The sequence below is a fragment of the Acipenser ruthenus genome, unplaced genomic scaffold (assembly GCF_902713425.1).
Source record: "Acipenser ruthenus unplaced genomic scaffold, fAciRut3.2 maternal haplotype, whole genome shotgun sequence".
In the NCBI taxonomy this organism is placed as follows: domain Eukaryota; kingdom Metazoa; phylum Chordata; class Actinopteri; order Acipenseriformes; family Acipenseridae; genus Acipenser; species Acipenser ruthenus.
This window is the reverse complement of record NW_026708283.1, coordinates 37312-47657: the sequence shown is the minus strand read 5'-3', so window position 1 is coordinate 47657 and position 10346 is coordinate 37312. Positions and strand designations below refer to the sequence as shown.

The 10346-nt window shown below is 35.8% G+C and overlaps 1 non-coding gene across 1 annotated transcript; it reads right to left on the bottom strand.

Moving 5' to 3' along the window:
- Positions 1–6095: 6095 nt before the first annotated feature.
- LOC117414338 (5S ribosomal RNA) lies at positions 6096–6214 on the bottom strand. The gene has a single exon (XR_004546188.1). It is a non-coding gene; the product is annotated as a 5S ribosomal RNA (ribosomal RNA).
- Positions 6215–10346: the final 4132 nt, after the last annotated feature.

The window sequence follows — 10346 nt, the reverse complement described above, 5'->3', positions numbered from 1 at the left end:
ATCTCCTGTATCAAACAGGCCAGATCCATCTGACACACCCGCTGTGGTGTGCTTTTATATTTTAAACTTTAGAGAGCTCAACACATAGATTATTACAGTTTCTTTATTGACAGTCACATGTCAGACAACTTTCTAAAAGCAAGATTTGTAAGGAAGGCACAGATGCAGCACATATATGGAAAACAGAACCATAATATACCATAACACATTACATTGATGTATGGACGATATGTGACCAAGTAACATGTGTATTATTGTTTATTTCTTACAACGACTGCAAAAGTTCAGCTCTCTGGCATCAGCTTTTCAAAACAAATTCTGTAATTTAAGACACCACTAAGACAACTAATGCCCATTAGAAATATCAGTATTTTGATCCTATAGAAAAAATAAAATGGTATTTTGTAGATATGGCAGGTTGCTGGTGCTCACTGAAATCAATGAATAGCTATCTAGCCTCACCTCAGATACTCACCCTGTTGTTGCTCAGGTCTAGTCTCCAGAGCTGTGGGCAGCACTCTAGGCTCTCCACCTCTGTGATGCTATTGCCAGACAGGATGAGAGTCTGCAGGTTCGCACACCAGCCCAGGCCCGCGATCGCACCTGTACAATCCAATTGTTTATTAAACAAGCAACACTTAAGTACAAAAAATAGCTACACAGGCTATTTGAATTTATTTTTTTTTGTTTACAATTCCATTACTACTGTATGATGGATGGTTTTGGATTCAATTGCTCCAGTACTATTATTACCAGTTTTTTCTATATCTGCCTTTACCTGGCTTTGTGCTTGTCTGGAAACTAAAAGCCTTCATGATTACATTCAAATCCTGTGGCCCTGTAAACTATCAACTCTGTCAGCCCCACCTACTCTTTCTATCTATGTGCATGGAGAGCAGGTGGGGTTAGCAGAGATGAAAAGTCACAGTGTCACATGAAAAAGGAATGAAGGAGTCAGAGGTGAAGTATGTCAATGCATATCAAAGCATGAACCAGTTTGATAAAGATGGTTTGGTAAAAGCATTCACAGTGACCTCGTGTACTAAAGGGTACTAATGTAAGAACTGATTTTCAAAACCTAGCAAGTGAATTTTAAATGAATGTACTCACTTTTAATATTTCCAAACTAGGTTAATGTGTTACAGCCTAAAACTACAGTGTTCAAGTGAAGGACATGAAGTATTTTATGTATCTTCTAATATTATTTATGAAAAAATACTTCAATACCGGTAGTACAACTAAAGCACCAAGCTTTGAAAACCAGGCCAGTTGGCCAGTTATCAGACATGAAGTGACAGAAGTGCTTGTGGATTAGTCTCGTAACACTGCAAAGCTAGTTCACCATCCTGTCCAAGTGTTTCTGGCCAGGGCTGTTGGCCGGGATAACTTTAAGAAATGGGAAGCCAGCAGCTCTTGGCTCAAGCTAACCCTTTGCCCCAGCTGCTCAGTCCTATTATAAATATGATTGAGAGATCTTGCTGCAGCAGTGATGGCAGTCTGGTTGTTTTCCAACTGAAGCAAGCAAAAAAAAAGTACTGTAAAGTGTTTCAATTGGCTTCAGCATCACATGTTACTGCTAATGCTACTTCCCACTCTGTGAACTGGTTACTTCTTTATAAAGGTCTAAATTATAGGATGCTGTTATGAGGAGAGGGATGGAGGGTATTCCAAAATCAACAGGGGTGTCAATCTCCAGTCCTCGAAGGTTGTAGGGTCTTCTAGTTTTCATTCCAACTTAAGCTCTCAGTTAACATAATTGAGCTAATTATTTGTTCAATTAGACATATCTAATATTTTTCAAGGTCTTTTACAGTTTATGGTTTACAAAATGCACTTGATTCAAGGTACACGACCTATGAAACATTTTGAAGCCTGGAGAGAAGTGTTAAATGTGTCCAATTAATCAAATAATTAGACCAATTAAGTACTTGAGGGCTCGGGTAGAACGAAAGCCAGAAGACACTGCGGCCCTCCAGGAACTGAGTTTGACACCCCTGATCTATAACAAGTTAAGCTTAAAGATGAGTAGATGAGAGAACCAAATCAATCACTGTGTGAAGCATGGCCAAGCTCCTACTTATGGGACAAACTAGGTACTGATAGTAGGCCACTTAGTTTTCTGCTTGAAATGTCACTGGAAGTAAATCGTATTTGATATATCACAGTTTCAAGCATTAGAAACCATTTGCCATGGGCCAGTTACTGCACAATTTATAAATGGGACCAGTTTGTGACACATGCCCCAGGCCAGTTACCTTTCACTAATGCCCTGGTGATGCCCTGATTTTGTGCCCTCAGTCAGTTAAAAAAAAAAACAAAAAACAGAGAGATTGTGACATCACAAGTTTGCGTGTGTTGGCCTGAGGCCCAAATTGCCCTTGGGTCAGTTTCAATAGATGACATCACCCAAGAGCCTAAAGAGAACATGTAGTAATTTGATTACAGTGGTGATATGATCTTCAGCGCGTTTTACCTGCTGGTTGTATTTCAGTAGTTATCTGTGAAATACCCGTTTCTAGTCAAATAGCGGCCTCTAGCTTGCAAAAGATACAAGACAAGTTAACCAAACACCATGTGGTATTAGCTTCATTTATACCAAATAATTATTAATTAACAGAGTTATTATTATTTCTTGCCAACAAAATAATACTAACTGTACAGAATATGTGTGAACAATGTAGGCTTCAATACTAATAGTTGTATAAATAATAATAATAATAATAATAATAATAATAATAATAATAATAATAATAATAATAATAATAATAAAGCTTTATTTATATAGTGCAATTCATGTGCAATACAGCTCAAAGCATTTTACAAGCAGAATAAAAAGCAGAAACAAAAAAAGTACAATTATTTAAAGCAGAAGTAACAACAATTCTCAAACTAAAACATATTAATATTAAGAAAAAGCAATATTATAAAAAATATGTTTTTAATCGAGATTTAAAAATAACAATTGAGGGTGAATCTCTAATAAAATACGGTATAGCGTTCCAGAGTGTGGGAGCATTAAAACAGAAAGCAGCCTCTCCCATTCTTTTACGTCACACACTCGGAATACACAGGAGGCCAGCATCAGCAGATCTGAGAATGTGTTCCGGCTGGTATGGAATTAGCATGTCATTCAGGTAGTCTGGAGCTAATCCATTCAATGCTTAAATACTAGTCATAGAACTTTAAAATCAATCCTATAACACACAGGAAGCCAATGCAATGATGCCAACACAGGAGTAATGTGAGCCCTTTCTGCACCACATATGTCTTTTCATGAAGTTATTCTATTATTATTAGTTTATTTAGCAGACTTATAGAGACTAGGGTGTGTGAACTATGCATCAGCTGCAGTCATTTACAACTACGTCTCACCCAAAAGACGGAGCACAAGGAGGTTAATTGATTTGCTCAGGGTCACACAATGAGTCAGTGGTTGAGGTGGGATTTGAACCAGGGACCTCTTGGTTACAAGCCTGTTTCTTTAACCACTGGACCACACAGCCTCCGTATTCTAGCAAGAGTAGTGAATGCTGGTTTCTGTGTATAATTTTTCACAGAGGCGAACAACTAATGCTCATATCAAGAATCGTATTTTTGAAATAAAAAAATGTAATTCTTAAAATCAACAATTGAATTACCAATATCAAAATGTATTCTTGATATCAACAACTGAATTGTGGTATCAAAAATGTATTCTTCATGTTAACAATTGAGTTGCAGAAGGCAATATGTATTGTAATTCAATTGTTGATATAAAGAACACATTTTGATACAGGTACTCAAATATCAGAAAAGAGTCTTTAGAAAGCACAGAGTCCAGATGAGCACAACCTTCCTTATAAATATTAAAACAAAAATAATAAAATCACTTACTGATATGACATTGTGATAAATCAAGATACTTTACAGCATTCGGTGGCTTCTGAGAAACAGCACGTAGAAACTAGAACAAATATATGAAAATATAGAAAATATATGAAAATATAGAAAATATAGAAAATAATAACAAATTCAATTGTGTAGCCAAGCTAAAGTGTTTGTCTTTTTACATTTTTCTTTTAATTTTACCTCACTTACTGCAGGACTGCAATCTAACTACTAACAATGCAGTTTTTTTGTCACAATTTACAGTACCTCAATCATTTAAATATGTTACCAGATTAACAACAAAGAATTTGCTTACAGTACAAATGCAGTACAAAAGTATTTACCTGTTGTGTGATTCTCATGATTTGGTTTTGCACTTTTTAATCTAAATGATGAGTTCTTCCTGAATTAGTAAATCAAATGACATTGTTTGTCGCCAGCGAACATGCAGCTAATGAATTTCGTTATTGGCTTTGACAGGGAAACTGTGCTGTTGGTTACAGAGTGCAAATTAAACAAACCAGGCTACCTGTTCCTGTCAAGGAGCTCTCAAACACAGCGCTGTGGGACAGCCTTATCAGAGTCAACACAACAGACAAACAAATCACTCCCTACCATAACGATCTGATGAGCTATTGATGCAGTGAGATAGCTTACAGAACCCCTTCATAAATCATCTCCTTATCACTTCCATCAGGCTACCATTGGACACATGAGGCTACACACACACACACACACACACACGCGCGCGCGCACACACATAAGCACACACACGCGTGCGCGCGCACACATATAAATGAAAATAATGTATCAATGAATGTCTTTATAGGTAAAATGGTTTAAGCATTTAAAACACATGGGATTCCGATTGATTGACGATTTCAAATGTGTGCCCCTCCAGTCTGTAATTTTGTAAAATGACATAATGGCAGTGAATAGATGCTACACTAAAATACCTCCTGCCACCAGAGGTCACCAAAGAAGACAAGGTGCATAAAGTAATAAGCAAGGCCTTATTTTCTTAAAAATGTTTTTGGTATTGAAAATAACAATTATGTTTAACATCATTGTGTTAAACTATTTATGCAAAAACACACAGAACAAGACATTGTAATTGAAGAGATGATTAGAACAACACCCCAACACTCACTTTATCAAAAAACGAGGTACATGAAGGAACATCATTCGAAGCTACCTGGAGACACCCTGAATGTGTCTGTATTCCACATTTAGAACAATGGACCCCAGAGAACACTGTCTTGAGGGTTGGCATTTTGTTCAACATACACCTTCATTGCTTAATATAATTGTATTGATTAAAATGCATTGTACATAGAAGACTATGTGGTCATTAGTGTATCACTAATCTCAGTAAATAAATACTTATTCAGAACACCTTCAACATGTATTCTTTTTAAACCCTTTAATAATACTATTTAAAGCTTATGAAAGAGGCTCCTTGTTTGCCATTGTTTGTTCAGAAGAGCAATAACAAAATGCATTGTTGTAAAGATACTGTACTGAATAAATGCATTGATAGATACAGTAGTGGGACAGATAATTGTAGGTTTTTTTTCTGTGAATGGTCAGCAGATGGCAGAGCTGTCTCATATACTGTATACGAATCCTGTTAGCTGTTTTGTGCAAGAATTCTATTGAAGGAGGTATTCAGGCAACAGTACATATCTAAGGGTCAAATTCACATTTTGTTCTTTAACATTAACTATATTAAGGCATGGCACAGACTGTTCAACAAACGGTTTACATTCCTTTATGGAAACAAAATATACAGTTTTGCAATATACTGAAAAAATATATAAACATTTGTATATTACAATATACTATGGATCAACAAAATGTATATTGTATAATACAGGAATGAAACAATATAGTATGTCAATATTTAAAAATGTATTTGAATATAAGCAATTAGAAATATATATATATATATATATATATATATATATATATATATATATATATATATATATATATATACCTAAATATTAAAGCAATAGATTGTGATTAATTCAATATGGCATATTTATATGTTAGAAAGCTGTTGGTAAGTACTGGTAAAACTATATAAAAAAAACTGAAAGAAAACAAAAAAAACAAAAACAAAACAGATCTATAATATAATATATTGTGTGCCAATTACAAAATATAAGTTCATGACACAAAACTGTAAGGGGAAAATACACCACCTACTGCTCAGCAGTGGCAAAAGCTTACAGCACCTGGTATTCCCAGGCGGTCTCCCATCCAAGTACTAACCAGGCCCGACCCTGCTTAGCTTCCGAGATCAGACGAGATCGGGCGTTCTCAGGGTGGTGTGGCCGTAAGCGAGAGAAATTGTCTTTATGTGCTTCTTAAGCACATTTTTTGAAGATTGATTTTAAAAAAATTCACAAGCTGGGAGCAGAACAAGTTTTTCTCTCAAATGGTGGAATTGATTTACTAATAACATTTTACAGAAAATACCTATGCTGCAGCTGATATTTTAATAATAACTAAAGTCTCCAGTTTAACTGCACTATAAAAAAACAGCGTCTCACACAATTGCAGTATAACAACCCATTCATGGATTATACTGACGATTTACAGTATGTTATAAGGTAGATGACATTATTATTATTATTATTATTATTATTATTATTATTATTATTATTATTACAGATGTTGGTCCTGGAGTTGTCATGGTAACAGAGAAATGACAGTCATTACTTCATTTGAGAGCGAAAGTAGCTGACAGGAAGTACTCTCCCATGGTGCGCACATGACATGCAACACAGAAAGACACAGAGAGATCATCCTCCACTCTAAGCAGGGTATTTCTGAACCCAGGAGACTGTGCAGAGTAAGAATTCACTCACATAACAAGAAAAGCAGAACTTTTGACTACAGGGAAGCTGACTGGGCTGGTCAGCTCCATCTCTGAGGAGTCACATTCTCGATGGGCTGTGTCGGCATGCAACCACAAAGTGACTCAACATCTCGCATGCATAGAGGTCACATACTTTACTAAATGCTCTGGATGGTTTAAATTGATTTCCACAGCAGCACTACAGCACCTATTGTAGAGATAGGCCCTGTCTCCACAATGTGCAAACACAAACCTCACATTGCTGGCACTGGACTGAAATTATAGCTGTATATTTATTAGAGTTAGAATGGTTAGCGTTGGAATGTGAGTTCAATTTGTTTCGGTAAAAGTTTAAGAAAGTCAAGTAGACAAACAATAATGCCTTAATTAATATGAGGATACAGTAGCATATCTTTCGTATAATTGAGTAAGTTATGGATGCTTCATATTTTTATGGGGGGTTTTTTTGTATTAAAGATGTATAAAGGAGTACCCAATGAATTCTTCTAAGAGTTCCAATGGTTTACCATCCTCAGCAGCATAATGCCATTTTTAAGCTTTTGGATAGAGAAGGATCCATTTTTCCATAGCAGCACATCACCCCTCGCACATGCAGTATGCCTGGGCTGTGTTTGATATCGAGCTGAACCAGGTGAACAGCACACTATGCTACAGTAAAAGCTAGTAACTGTTCGTGCTCCTAAGGTGTGTCTTGTCAATGTTGTGTTACTCTGCCATGTGTCCAACAGGTACTTCATGAAGTTTGTGTAGAGTACTTAGAAACCAAAAGAGACAGTGAAGTACACAAACACGTGCTTTACTATAGCATGATTACCAACCACAATTTGCTGATACAGGAGAGTGCTCTGAGATCTTGTGACAAGAAAAAAAAAAACTCTCCTAATGTATTATTTCCCCCTGATAATTCGGCATTCCCCTTAAAAGGAAATATTTGTACCATTGGGTGAACATGTGAAGAATGACTCAAAACAGGATTTTCTAAAAAACACATTAAACAAAAAACAAACACTAGTTTTACTGCAGGATTATGTTATCTTGTGTTGATTTGCCATGGTAACAAGTGGATCGTAGTCACAGTTACGTGACAGAGGATATCAGGAGGTGGTTTCCCATGGTACCCACATGCTGAGTGACCAGGAGCTCCTGACCCCTGGACAGGTTATTTTAAACTCTAGAGGAAGTTACTCATATAAAAGGGAAGGGAGAGAGTCAGTGCTAGTCATTCATTCATCGATACAATTAACTAATAATTAACAACATGGTGGTAAAAATGCAAGACATTATCCACGTCAAAGTGCATACAGTTGAATGCAGTTAGACTGCAGTTTATTTAATTGCTGTGTTAGCAGGATCCGTGGTGGTTTGCTCTTTAGCTTGAGGGGAGTGACGGCTGATTGGGACAGGTGTGTATAGAAATCCTAAACTTTCACTTTTCAACTAAACATAGTATAATAGAAAGTGTGTTTTAAATGTTTTTATAAATAAATAAATACAAGTTAAGAAGCATCTTCTGGATGAACTGCAATGATAAATAAACAAAGCTTTACATTAACTAAAAGCAGGGGGCAGTGTTTGACTATAAATGCCACAATGCTTATTCATAACACCGTCGTCATTGAATCTATCATGAATTGATAAATTCAGTATATTTTACATTTTTTGTAGGCAATTTCCTATCATATGGTGTCTGTTTTTCTATCATATATATATATATATATATATATATATATATATATGTGTGTGTTTAGTTAAAAGAGGGATAATAAATCATACCCGTGGGAATTAAAAACACAAGCAGGATTAAGCAGTGCTTATATTTAAATCAGCCACTTTAATAAACTCCTCCTTTTTCATTTTAATACATTCAAAGCAAAGCTGTGCATATTAATGGAGATAAAAACAGTTGTAATATTTCAGCATTTAAACATTTTTCTGGTATTACTTTCTATTTAACAGGTTTATATCCAGATTTTATGCAGAGTTTATGCAGAGCAGATGACATTACCGAGACATACACTTTACCTTTGCTGTCAAGTTTAGGCCTGTGTTTGCAATGTATATAGAAAACTAGACCAAGAGAACCAAAGAACCAAATCCTGAAGCTGAATGATCTTCAAAGGGAGCTACACCAAATACAAAAGTGGTACTGTGTGTTTGTTCAATGTGCATGGATATCTAATGTGTGTGTCTCGGTGTGTGTTTCAAATTACATTACATTGCCTCAGGGAAAACGGGAAAGTCATATCTGCCATTTACAACTACCACACCTTACCTCAGTGAGGAGTTAACCTTTCCTTTGTTTATTCCCTGGTGGCTACCGCGAGGACCCTGGAGCTCTGTCATTTACTAGAACTAAAATCTATGTGAGGTTCTGTGCCTCAGGACTGCAGTAAGGTTTACTGTCGGGAGTTTTACAGACAATGCAGAGATGAATTCAGTTAGCAACTAAAAAAACAACACACAATAAAAACACCTATATACGATGCTTGGATTCATTATTATTGCAACATTTATTATTCATTTTTATTATAAAGGGTTGCTACAAGCTTTTGTTATTTGTAGTAAACAGGTATTTGATTGGCTGAAGTAGTGTTATGTGTAATCCGAGACATGTGCCTGAATTAGAAGTCCCTGAGGTATTGAAAGGGTTAATCCCATCTGGCTTTGTTCTACGCTACATTACAGCAGTTATTAATAAAAGCCATGCGTATGGCAGATGTGAGGGTAACGGTTGTTCACAAAGAGTTAACGTAGCACAAGAACACTTATAGGCTGGTTTTCTTTCCCAGGCTTCTTGGGTTACCGAAACTCGGATCTATAGTTTCTAGCACAGGTACACATTCTGCACTGCAGGTTGGGTCACATAGTGTACAGAGCCATTCTGTTTGTTCTTCACAGCATTGGCATGAGACGCACCTGTATCCTGCTGGGTGGAACCCTTTGTGTTTTGAATTCTCATTCTAAATCAGCAGTCCAAACATAACACCCCTTTTTCACATTACTCCCTGGCTGTAAATGTTATCATTTATAGTACAACGCCACCTGGACTGGACACCAATGAAACTATGCATCCTTTGGGGGAACTTCAATATATACATATTTTTTCTACCAAATTTTTAATGATTTTTTAATTAACAGTACATTATGAAATGCCAAAAAGCATTATCTTGAAGGGTGTATCAAAGTTGAAGAGAACATCCCTTATAAATACTATTCAACAGGCTGTAAATGAGCCACTAGGAGGAGATTCATTACAAGACCCATCCCTACATTCTTTTCCTTCTGCGTAATCAATATTTACACTGAACATTCTTCAATCTCTACAACCTGTATGTATATATATATATATATATATATATATATATATATATATATATATATATATATATATTACTATATACTGTATGGTCTGCACTATATCTCTGATTAATGAGGTGGCATTTAACTTTGTATGTTATATTACTTGTACATGTAGGTTCTCTATGCATGTATCTGTATTTAAATACATACTTAATTGAAAGTTTGCAGAAGTTGTTAAAGTAATTTGTACATTGGCTGCAGAAAACGAGATATTTGAATTTAATATAGTAAG